Raw genomic sequence first — 11,617 nt, forward strand, 5'->3', positions numbered from 1 at the left:
AGAAGAGAAAGAGAGAAGATGGGAGAAGAGGAGAGGAGGGGAAAGGAAAAAGAAGAGAAGAGAGAGGAAGAAAGAAGAGAAGAGGGGAAATGAAAGGAGGAGAGGGGAGGCAGGGAGGGAAGGGGAGAAGAAAAAGGGAGGGGGAGGGGAAGAAAAGGAAGAGGTAGGAGTGGGAGGGAAGCGTACATTTAGCAAAAGTAATATGAAAAGGTTGCCTCTATGATTCTCTCTAGGTTGTCCCCTGGGGGCTGTCTTTCTTAGGGACCTCTAGTCCCTGTTTGGGTAATCTCAGCCCCACCCTGCCCTGCATACCTCATAGGGCTGGTTGGTATAAGCAGGATATGAGGTAATGTGTGTGAAATGCTTTTGCATTATGGGATTTGAGAACTGGAAAGAGCCTTTGAAACCCTTCCACAGGACCACCTTCAGTCTGCAGAGAAAGATAATGTAATCCAGAAAGGTGAAGAAACAGTTTGTCCAAAAGTCACAAAAGTTAGTTTCAGGACCTAGATTTAAAGCAAGGTCCAAAGGCTCCTAATAAGATAACAGCCTTTTCCAAAGAGCTTTTGGATTCACAAAAGGATGTTCATCTTCATAACTATCTTGTGAAATTAATAAGTCCAGAATTATTATCCCATTTCACAGACAGGTAAACTGAGGCCTCAGAAAGAGTAAATAACTTTTCTGGGATTAGCTGGCTAGGCAGTGACTGCCAACTAGGCAGTGATCAAGTTGGGATTTGAATCCAGGTCCTCTGACTGGAGTTCAGTGCACCACCCATTGTATCACATTGCCTTCTCATGAAGTTGTATACTATTGGGAGCTCTTAATATTACCTTCATATCTGGACCTGGTAAAATGACACAGTTCAGGACCTTAGACTGGCAAAAGCAACTTGAAAGCTTGGGAAAGACAACCACAAAGAAAAACTTTACCTAACCAGCAATTTTCCCCACGATAATATCTATGGATTGTTATTGCCAATGACGATAATGATAATAATAATAATAAACTAGCATTTATGCAGAACTTTAAGGCTGACAGTGTACTTTATGTACATTATCTCATTGAATCCTATGATCCTATGAGGATCCACACTATTATTATTCCTCATTTTACAGAAGAAAAAGCTGAGATACAGATCAGATTAGTGACTTGCCTGAGGTCACACAGCGAGTAAATCTGAAAGGCATTTAAATAATATAATCCAGAGAATTATAATCCATAATGTCACAACTAGGAAAGATTTTAGAGACAGTTCTAAGGGGTTCTAAGAGGGTCAGTTGATTTGACCCTCAACCCCAACCCAACCATTGTACAAAGGAAGAAGCTGAAGCACAGAGAAGGAAAGGCATTTCTCCAGAGTCTCACAGCAAGTAAATGATGGAACTTGGACAAGAAATGAGCTCTTCTGAAGTCTAAATCCAAGCCTAGTTAGTCCTAAACCATGTGTCATGTAAGCCAAGACATTCCAATAAAACAGCAGTTGATACTGGACACTTTCCCATGCTGCCTCCAAATACTTGTTCCTATTTTCCTTAATATTCAAAACTTGATAGAATTCTTTCCACTCACAGCCCCATAAAGCAGGTACAAGTATTCTTATTCCCATTTTAGAGATGGGAAAATTGAGTCCCTTCTCCACCCCGAACAACTCTCCAACCAGCCTGATGAGGGATAAGATTCAGAATTCCTATCTTCCGACTTCAGGACTCCTGGGTCATCCTGAGACATACAATGTCAATAAGGACATTCTGTCCCCATAATAAATGTCATTGAGACATACACTTGGTCAATGGGGTCTCTAATGTTTGAATGGATTTGAGTCAGATTCACTTGAGTTTCTAAATAAAAATAAGGATAACAGTCTCTGAGAGTCAATTGCCAAGCCATCCTCCATCAAGGATAAAAAACATAGCCACAAGTAATTTTTCAAGATTCCAAAGGACAGAGGGCAAAAGAACAAATTATTTAGGAAAGAGGAAGAGTCCACTTGTCCTGATGGAATAGCCCTCCCTAAAACACAGCCCCCCAAAGGAAGCCTGGCCACAGGATTTTAAAATATTGCCTGCTGAGCTCCAGTATAATTCCAAGGGAGAAATGCAGCAAAGAAAGGATGTTTGTATAAGTCTGGACTCAATATTGAGTTGGTGGGAAACACTACCCTCTGCTGGTAACAAGAGCTTAAAAGATGTTTGCAGCTTTAACGAGATCACAGAATGTTGGAGTGGGAAGGAACTTTAGAAACAAGGAGTTCATACCCATTTTTGTGTATCCTGGATCCCTTTGGTCATCTGGTGAAGTCTATGTACCCCTTATCAAAACAATATTTTTTAAATGTCTAAAATAAAATAGGAATAATTGTAAATTATACCATACATATAGATAAATTAATGATGTGTAGAAAATATAAAATTATATAAAATATAAAATATGTGTGTGCAATTACAAATTATAAATTTGTACTTAGAAAAATTGGTGAAAATAAAAATGTAAATTTTTAAAATTCAATAAACATTTATTAAGCACCTACTGTGTTCTTATCATTTAATACTACTTTAATACTAATACTATTTATTGATTGATTACAATATATTATTATATAATATATAAATATTATATATTTACTAATAATACTAAACTAAGGAACCATCTTTTGTCTCCTTTATTTAGCAATGAAGGAGAGAAAAGATAGTCCCCAAGTTTACAATCCAAGTTCATGGATGCCCTGAAATCTATTCATGAATCCCTTGGGATCCTATGTACCCCAGGTTAAGAACAGCTGATTTAGTCTTGGCTGTTTATTTCATGTAAAAGGAAACAGGTCAATTCATATGTGCAATGTCAGATGTAGATATAGACTGATAGACTAGGTTTCTTGCCTCCCTATTTATCTATAAAAGGTGCTTTTCTCCTGGACAAGAGCTATGTCTGGGGTCTTTATATTGATTGAAATAATGGTAGATAGAATAGCTACTCTACGTGATCCCATTTTTTTCTACATTTGTCTTTTTAAAATAAATTTTATTGAAACTTCCCTTTACAAGTCCAAATGTGCTTATATTCTCTTCAATTTCAGCATTCACAATAACAATTCAGATTACAATCCATTAATGTCTTCCAATCCTGCTTGACTGTTGTCCAAGAGCTTTCATAAATTTATCATGGGAGGGGGGTCCATCTGTCATTCTAAGGGCTTTCCTTGATCTAGGTGACACAATAGATAGAGCTCTATATTTGGAGTCAGGAAAATTGGAGTCCAAATCCAACCTCAAATACTTCTTAAGTGTGTGATTCTGGGCAAGTCACTGAATGCTGTTTGCCTCAATCCCTCATCTGTAAAATCAACTGGAGAAGAAATGATGAACATTCTAATATTTCTTCAGTATGCCTAACCATAAAAATCAAATCATAATACCTTCTACCTATAGGATCAAATAAGATAATGTTTGTAAAGCACTTAGTATAGTTCCTGACACATACTAGGTGCTTCATAAATGTTTGTTGTCTTTCCTTCACCTTCCCAAAGGGATATTTGTGTCATAAATATATGTCTTAGTTTCAGAAGGAAGCTTAAAATGATAATCTCCCAAAGTGTACCAGTGAAAGGATCTAAACCCGTGTACCAAGAATAGCATTGGAGCACTCTTCAAAGAACTGTGCATACATATGGGTCCTTTCCACTCTGGTCCTTCTCACTAGAGTCAGATAATTCAGAATGAATCATGGCACCCAAGGGATTATATATATATATATATATATATATATATATATATATATATATATCACCATCCCAATGACTATGGAAATCCTGAGAAGTATATGCATTTTTCTCTATTCTCAAAGTATACCAGAACATAAGATTTCTTAAAATGATTATAATCTTCATAAACACAGGGGAAATAGCAAAAGGGGCTCTAGGGTTAGAAACAGAAGTTGAAATTGCTGTTTCTATGACTAAGAACATTGGACAAGGACCTCAGCTTCAGTTTGCTCCTTTGCAAAGGGAAGTAGTTGCCTTGGATGATTCCTACAGTTCTTGCCAGATCCAAATCTGAGATCCTATGATAATCCTGCTTGCACTGATCCCAAATTGCAATGAGGTTGCCTTGGTGTTGACAGTTACACCTGGAATGAATAAAGAACAAAGGGTGAGGAAGAAAGTGATAGGGATGGGGCATATATTCAATTTGATGCAATATTTATTTATAAGTCCCTACTGTATAAACAGACTGTCCTAGATTGTGAAGATTCAAAGATCCTTCCCTCCAAAAAAGACAGTTTCTATTTTCAATCAATTATTCAATCATTGAACATATATTATTCACCTACTATGTTAGGTACTGGGTATACAAAGATAAAAATGAAAACTGACCTCAAAGAACTTATATTCTGTTGAGGGATTCAACATAAAATGAGTATAAATAAATATGAAGTGTGGGGGAGAATGCGTTTGAAATTGAGGGAATCAGGAAATGTTTCATGTACAAGTAAAAACTGAAAAAGGAAGAAACAAGCATTTATTAAGCACCTACTATATACTAAGACCTATACTCGACATTTTATAAATATTATCTCATTTTATCTTCACAATACCCCTAGAAATTAAGTTCTGTTATTATTCCCATTTTACAGTTGAGAAAACCGAGATAGAAGTAAAGTGATTTGAAAAAAAGTCACATGGTTAATATATTGTCTGAGGCTGGATTTTAATTCAGATATTCCTGACTTCAAACTCAGGACTCTCTCCATTTCATTAGCTAGCTGCTTCCAACTTGAATGGTTTAAAAAAAAAATTGAGGGATTACAACAGACAGAGTCATTCATGGAAGGAGTGCATTACAAGCATGGGAGATAAGCTAGTGCATAAAGGAATGGAGACAATATGTGGGAATAATAGCAAGATGATTGGACTGTTGAGCATGGGAGGGGGATGACTGGATAATGAGGCTGGAAAGAGAGATTTGTAAGGTTTTTAAAAGTGAATTTTCAAGGCAATAGGGAGCCACTAGAGTTCATTGAACATGGCAAGGAGAAATAGTCAGACTTGTTCTTTGGGAATATCCTTTTGGGAATCATGTGAAGGGTGAATTGAAAAAGGGAGATATGAGGCAGAAAACCAATTACAAGACCAATTGCATTGTGGGGTGGAGGGAGCTGATGCACACTGGTAATGAGGTCAGTCATTAGAGCTATGGGAAAACCATCCTCTGGGGAAAAGAAATGAGGGTTTCGAATCATAACCCAAGAAAGCACCAATGAGAGACTGAGCGTCAGGAGCCAGAGTTTCTTAGGAATGTCAAAATCCAAAGTATTTAATCTTAGAAGAAAGGAAATTCTGGGTTTGGAGAAGGGATTCCAAGCCAGAAAAGGGACATACATGATTAAGAGTCGGGCCACCAGGAGTGGGCTACTATGAGGTCTGTCCTAAAGAAGCTCATCTTTGACTCAGCAACCAGTTCTCAGTGACAGGAGACTGAATTCACTCCTATAGGATTAATAATAGTGACTTAGAGGTCAACTATGATGAAAATATGCCATCCCTGAGGAAAGTGCCCAGAAGTGGATTCTAGTCTCATCTGTGATATTTGCTTAACCTGGAAGCTCTTGGACAACTTGCCCCGAGTCCCTTCAGAAATAGGAATTTCCTCTTCTGCAAAATGAAAGGATTGGACTAAATGACCTCAGAAGTGTATCAATTGGGTTCTGAATGGTACAGGAGTGGACAAAAGACTGTGCAAAATATTTAGGGAAACTGCACCACAGCAAACCCTGACATTGTCTCCTCCCCAGAGACTCTTGAATTCAGAATGCAGACTGTAATATAAAAGGTTTGTAGCAGATACCTCTAAGTGCCTTATACTTTGCAAAGTACTTTCCATATACAATCTCATTTGATCCTTATAATAAACCTGCCAAGTAGGTGCTGTTATTATCCCCATTTTACTGATGGAGAAACTGAGGCAGACAAGGATTTAATAACTTGCCAGGATTCTTTGAGGCTGGGTTTGTATCCAGTTCTTTCTGACTCCAAATCTGACACTCTATTCTGCATGAATTTAAAGGGTTTAGTCCTGAGGCAGTATTTGGCTTGCCCCAGTCCCAGTCATCAACTCTCTTTCATCCTTAAGGAGAAGGGATTTTTCCTTTCTTGGCCACATCGGCTCCACTTTGGAAGGATTTTCTCCACTCAAATTTTCTCCTTCCCCTGTAAGCCCGACCTGAATGTTTTCTTTGTGTCAGGAAAAATGACTGCTGGGAGCTGACAGACTTCTCTGAAGTTTTTAAACCTCCTACAGAAACAGGATTCCCTAAGGCTCCCTTCCATCAGGGCTGCCTCTATGTAAAGCCCTTCTCCTTCTCCTTGCCCAACCTCCTGGCCAAGATGGTCATGGACTGTATTCTCTACGGGTCCTCTTCCCTCCTCCCCTATCCCCAACCCCCATCCCTGTCTCCAGATCTCAGTTCCTTCCCAGGGAAGAACCTAGCCTGTATCTGGTGTGGGCCATGAGGACTGACCCCTAGGTCAGCGGGAGCACAGACCAGGCTTTCCTAGGCAGGAGTGATTTCACTAAGGAAAGTTCCCAGGCTTCCTGAAGCAGTCCCACAGGATCTCCCAGTTATTTCCCTCCCTAGGAAGACAAGAAGAGGAGGCAAGAACATTCTGATATCATTTCAAGTAGTCTGTCTTTACCTCCTCCGCCAGCTAATGCTTGAAATTCCCTTTAGTCTTTGATGCCAATTTTAAGTGGAAAATCACACTTTAAATTCTTTTTGGTTGTAGCATCCTCAGGGTGAATAAAAATCTGAGAATGGATTTGATTCAATTTAACAAGTATTGATTAACCACCTGCTCAGTTCGATGTTGGACAACAGCTTCTTATTTAGACAAAATGAAACAGTTCCTGACCTCAGGCAGCTTATTTTTGACTGGAGAGGGGAAGAAGAATAGCACATAGAATATAATTTAAATTCAAAATTAATTTCAAATTAATCAAACCAAATCAAAAATTCAAATTAAATTAAAAAATGAAAAGTAATGAGGGTAGGGAGATAGTAACAGTTAGGCAATTGAGATAATAAAAAACAGCCTGGACTAAACCCTGAAGGAAGTGAGGGATTCTATGAGGAAGAAGGAAGGCAGAGCATTCTAGACATGAGGAGCAAGGTATGTGAATGGATGAAGAAAGCTGATTGAATATTGCATGGAGGGGGTGGACAATTTGGCTAGAGGATAAAGTATATGATAGAGAATAATGTTTGATTAGCCTAAAAGATAGGTTGGAGCCATATTATAAAAGTCTTTAATGTCTATTAGTGGAGTGTGCATTTTTAATAGGAGGGCACCATGAGCAAAGAGAGATGAGAATGGAGACGTTTCATATCTGAAGTACATTTTATAGAATGTGTGTGTGTGTATGCAATTGTGCCCACATGACACTGGATAATCTCTTAAGGACTCTCCTGGATTCAGAGCCCATGAATCTGTAAGCCAATCTCAGTAAGTCGGCTCCCATCCTCTGCCCCTTAAGGAAATCAGAAGCCCTTGAGAAAAGTGCCAGTCTTCGAATCAAATGTGGAAAGTGAAATGTGAACGTGACATCAAAAAGATTGAGATAAAGTCCCAGCTCTGCCCTAGCTGGATGATCCCAAGCAAGCCATTGGACATATCAAAAATAACTTTTCTCTTCTACAAAATGAGAAGATGATTTTTACTATCTCTTATTAGAACGAGATTCTGCTATTAATTTGGATTAGATCTGGGACAAGTTACTTATTTTTCTTGACCTTAATGGCAGCCTAAGTATTTATCCCTGCATTAAGATCGAAGGATGAGTATACCTTTAAGTCTCCTCCCCACCTGTATACTTCCTTGGGAGTGATGGCATCAGGGACTGGAGGTTGGGAGCTGGGAAGGAGAGGAGGAACCTAAGTATCAAAGTGGAGAGAGGTGAATAGAACTCCAGGACTCTGGAAGACCTGCATTCAAACTCAGACATTTATTAGCTGTATAGGCTAGTCACACTGTCTAGGCAAGTCACTCATTCTCTGTGTGTTCCTAGGCAAGTCACCAAACTGCTCTCTGCTTCAGTTTCCTCAACTAATGGAGATAAAAATAGCGCCCAATTCACAGAGTTGCATGAAGTTCAAATGAGATAATATTTGTAAAGCTCTCAGCACGGTGCCTAGAACATAGAAAGCTTTTAATAAATACTCGTCTCCTTCTTGACTTGTCTCATGCTAGATTTCAGTGGGTCTCAATGTCTGACAAGAGTATTATTAAAATTCAGTTGCTTCTAGTGTAATCAAACCTTATTGGCCAAAACCTTAAGAAGGGTGTTAGAAACCTGAAGAGACAAAGTCTTATGCTAAGGAGGAGGAAATAGTTGAACTTTGAAAACACCTCCATATCCTTCAGAAATTTTCTATTAATCTTGAGATTCTGCTATTATAGTTGTATGATCTTGGAGAAGTAAGTTCCCCTTTGGGGGACTCAGTTAGTCTCCTCTTCTCTAAGGTAGTTAGACTATTTGGATGCTATTGTTCCTCCTAACTCTGAATTCCTATGATCCTCTTCATTGCTCAAGCAGTGACGTTGGCCCAAGTTGGCCCCTCCAGCCCCTGTCTCCTGTCAGGGTTCCAAATGACATTCCCAGACTTCCACTCCAGCCAACCCTCTAACAATTAGTTAGATGCACACAAGCAGTTTTCCTTTGCCGTGGGGCCTCCACAAGTCTTGGAAAGGAAAACACTTCTTAGAAGGTTGACATCTGAATGTGCTTCAGGGGAAGCAGTGGATGTGGCTTCTGCAGTAATTCATAGGCCCTTGAAAGTTGCAAGTGGTTTTGGGAGCCTGCGAGTGGGATTGGGGAGCAGATGACATGTTTGGGGAAAAAACTGGCTTATATGTGGGAACTAGTCTGAGCAAAGGAACCCAAGACTGCTGAACCCCAGGATGCATTTTTCATAATGATCTTGGCATCCTGGGAGCCCAAAGGTATTTTCTTAGCTTGATTTTAGCTCCTTCAAAACAAAATGGACCTGACAACTCTAATCGGGAATGATGGCTAGCTTAGCAGCTTGGGAGTCAGGGGACCAGGGATGGAGGCTGGGGATGGGAAAAGGTAGAAAAGTTATATTAAACTGTATACTTGAGATGTGTGTCAAGTTAATTTGGCCTAAGGGCATCATGGTTTTGCAAGTTCTCCATTCACTGTTCATTGGACCATCGATCCAAAGATGAAAGGAATGACACAGACATCAAGACCAAAGTGTTGTATTCCCTGTTCTCAAGGAATACATATTGCAAAAGTAAAGACTATATATGTGCAAGGTTTGAGCTACTAGTCAAATGGAGAGGTCCCACAATCCTTAGACTGAAGGAAAAAAGCATATGGTAATGTACCCAAAATGCTAAGGTACCCAAGAGTCCTTTGGGACTTTTGTGGACAGCTGTGATCAAAGCTCCTTGTCTAGAACAGTTGCCTCCTTAGTAGTCTTAGTATTACAAATGACAGATTAAGGAAAAAAGAAGTAAAATTATCTGTGTAAGCCCCCCTTCCCCAGTTAGACACATTTTTGAACATTGGCTCTGATGTCAAATGATCTGGATTTGAATTTTGCCTCTGATGCTTATTGCTAGCTAGTCTTTGGGCAAGTCCCTTTACCTCCTAGGGGATCAGTTTATTAATTTATAAAGTGAGAATGTTGGTCTTGATGTCTGTGTCATTCCTTTCATCTTTGCTATAGAATACATATTAGTATTACTTTTTTATAGTTAAGGAAACTGAGACAAACTATGGTTAGGTTAAGCAAGTTTTTCTATGCTTGTAAAGTTAAATTTGACATGGAAAATATACAACATGAAATCATGAATTTAGAGCAAGAACATCTAATCTAGTCTCCTCCTTTTATAAATGAAAAAAACTGAGTTCTGTAGATATCTTATGGCTTATGCAAGGTCACATTCTTTGAATCCAGGCTCTCTCACCAGTAGACATTATGCTATGCTCTGTTGATCCAATACTTGATCTGTTGAATTTGGGTTTAAACCTTGTTTCTGAAGCTTTCTAGCTGAGTGGCCTTGGAAAAAGCACTTTATTTGTACACTCCATGTTTTTTTATGTTGAAAATGCTGCTCTCTTAAGGTCCCTTTTGATCTAATCCCTCTGAGCTTTTACTTTTGCTATACAAAAAGCCCAAAAGTCTTGGGTAGCCTAGCAGACATCATTTAGGAAGCTGGAGGTCAGCTAACGGTTTTAAGGTTACATGGCTTAAATCACCTCACTGATTATTGGTATTGTTGCTAGTCAGCACCTATCAGTGTTTGAAAAATAGTTGTTTTCAATCGCATACAAATTTCTCTACCGGGACATGTGGGAAATGCCAAAGAATATACATCCCTTGTCCTTATCAATAATGCAGGAGAACAACTCTGAGCCTACAGAATCCAACTTCTGGCTGGAATACTTCTCAATAATGATTCTGTGGTTCCTTTCATCCTCATTCAGGGAAACACTGAGCACATCTGAATCGGGTTTTTCTTAGTTCTCCCTGAGGGGTCTTCAATCCCACTGTACACATTTTCATAGCATCATAGTTTTTGAACTAGAGGAAAGCCCAGAAATCATCTGGCTTTTTTGACCATTTTCAGCCATGTCTATTTCTTTCTGACCCCATATGGGGTTTTCTTGGCAGAGACACTGGAATGGTTGGCCATTCTGCAGCTTCTCCAGTTTATTTTACAGATAAGGAAACTGGGGCAGACAGTTACAAGTGACTTGTCTAGGGTCACACACCTAGTGTCTGAGGCCAAATTCAAACTCGGGAAGAAGAGTCTTCCTAACTCTAAGTCTGGCATTCTATTCACTGTACAATCTAAAACCTTATATCCCTTCCCACTTTATAAATAAAAAAGTGAGGTTCCAAGTAGTTAAATGAATGGTTCAAAGTGTCATATACAGTACAATGAGAGGCAGAATTTGAACCCACACCATTTGTCTCCAAAACTAGTAGTTAATAATAATTTTTTTTAAAGGAAGGAAGAAAGGTAGATGGATAGATAGATGTGTGCATGGATGGGTGGATAGATGGATAATAGGCAGATTATATAAATAGATAATAAATAGATTATATACATGTAGATAGATAATAGATATATAAACAATTAGGTGATAGATTAGATAGATAGATAGATAGATAGATAGATAGATAGATAGATAGATAGATAAGGCATGGAGAAGCTGCAATTAACACTGTGGAGGATCCTGGATATCTTGAAATACTGATGTGCTGGGCCCTTCCTCAGGACTCTATAATCAGACATAGAATGGAAAATTTCTGCCAGCCTAGGTTGTACCTGCAGCTAGAGGGTTATTGGAGAATGAAAGTACTTTAATTCTATTCAAACAGCAAACAAAACTGGTGTTTCTATATCCTTGCTCCCTAATGCTGTCACAATAAAGAGTCAGGGAAAAACAAACTTATCATGTTTTGTAGTGCTTCCAAACTGCTCTTCACTTTTGTGAACCTTTATGATGCATAGAGATTACCCTGATGATCTGAGCTTTAGTGTCATATTTAGTGTCTAGGCTTAGGACCTACCAGAGTTCTATTA

Source organism: Antechinus flavipes, chromosome 2 (genome assembly GCF_016432865.1).
Source record: "Antechinus flavipes isolate AdamAnt ecotype Samford, QLD, Australia chromosome 2, AdamAnt_v2, whole genome shotgun sequence".
Lineage (NCBI taxonomy): Eukaryota > Metazoa > Chordata > Mammalia > Dasyuromorphia > Dasyuridae > Antechinus > Antechinus flavipes.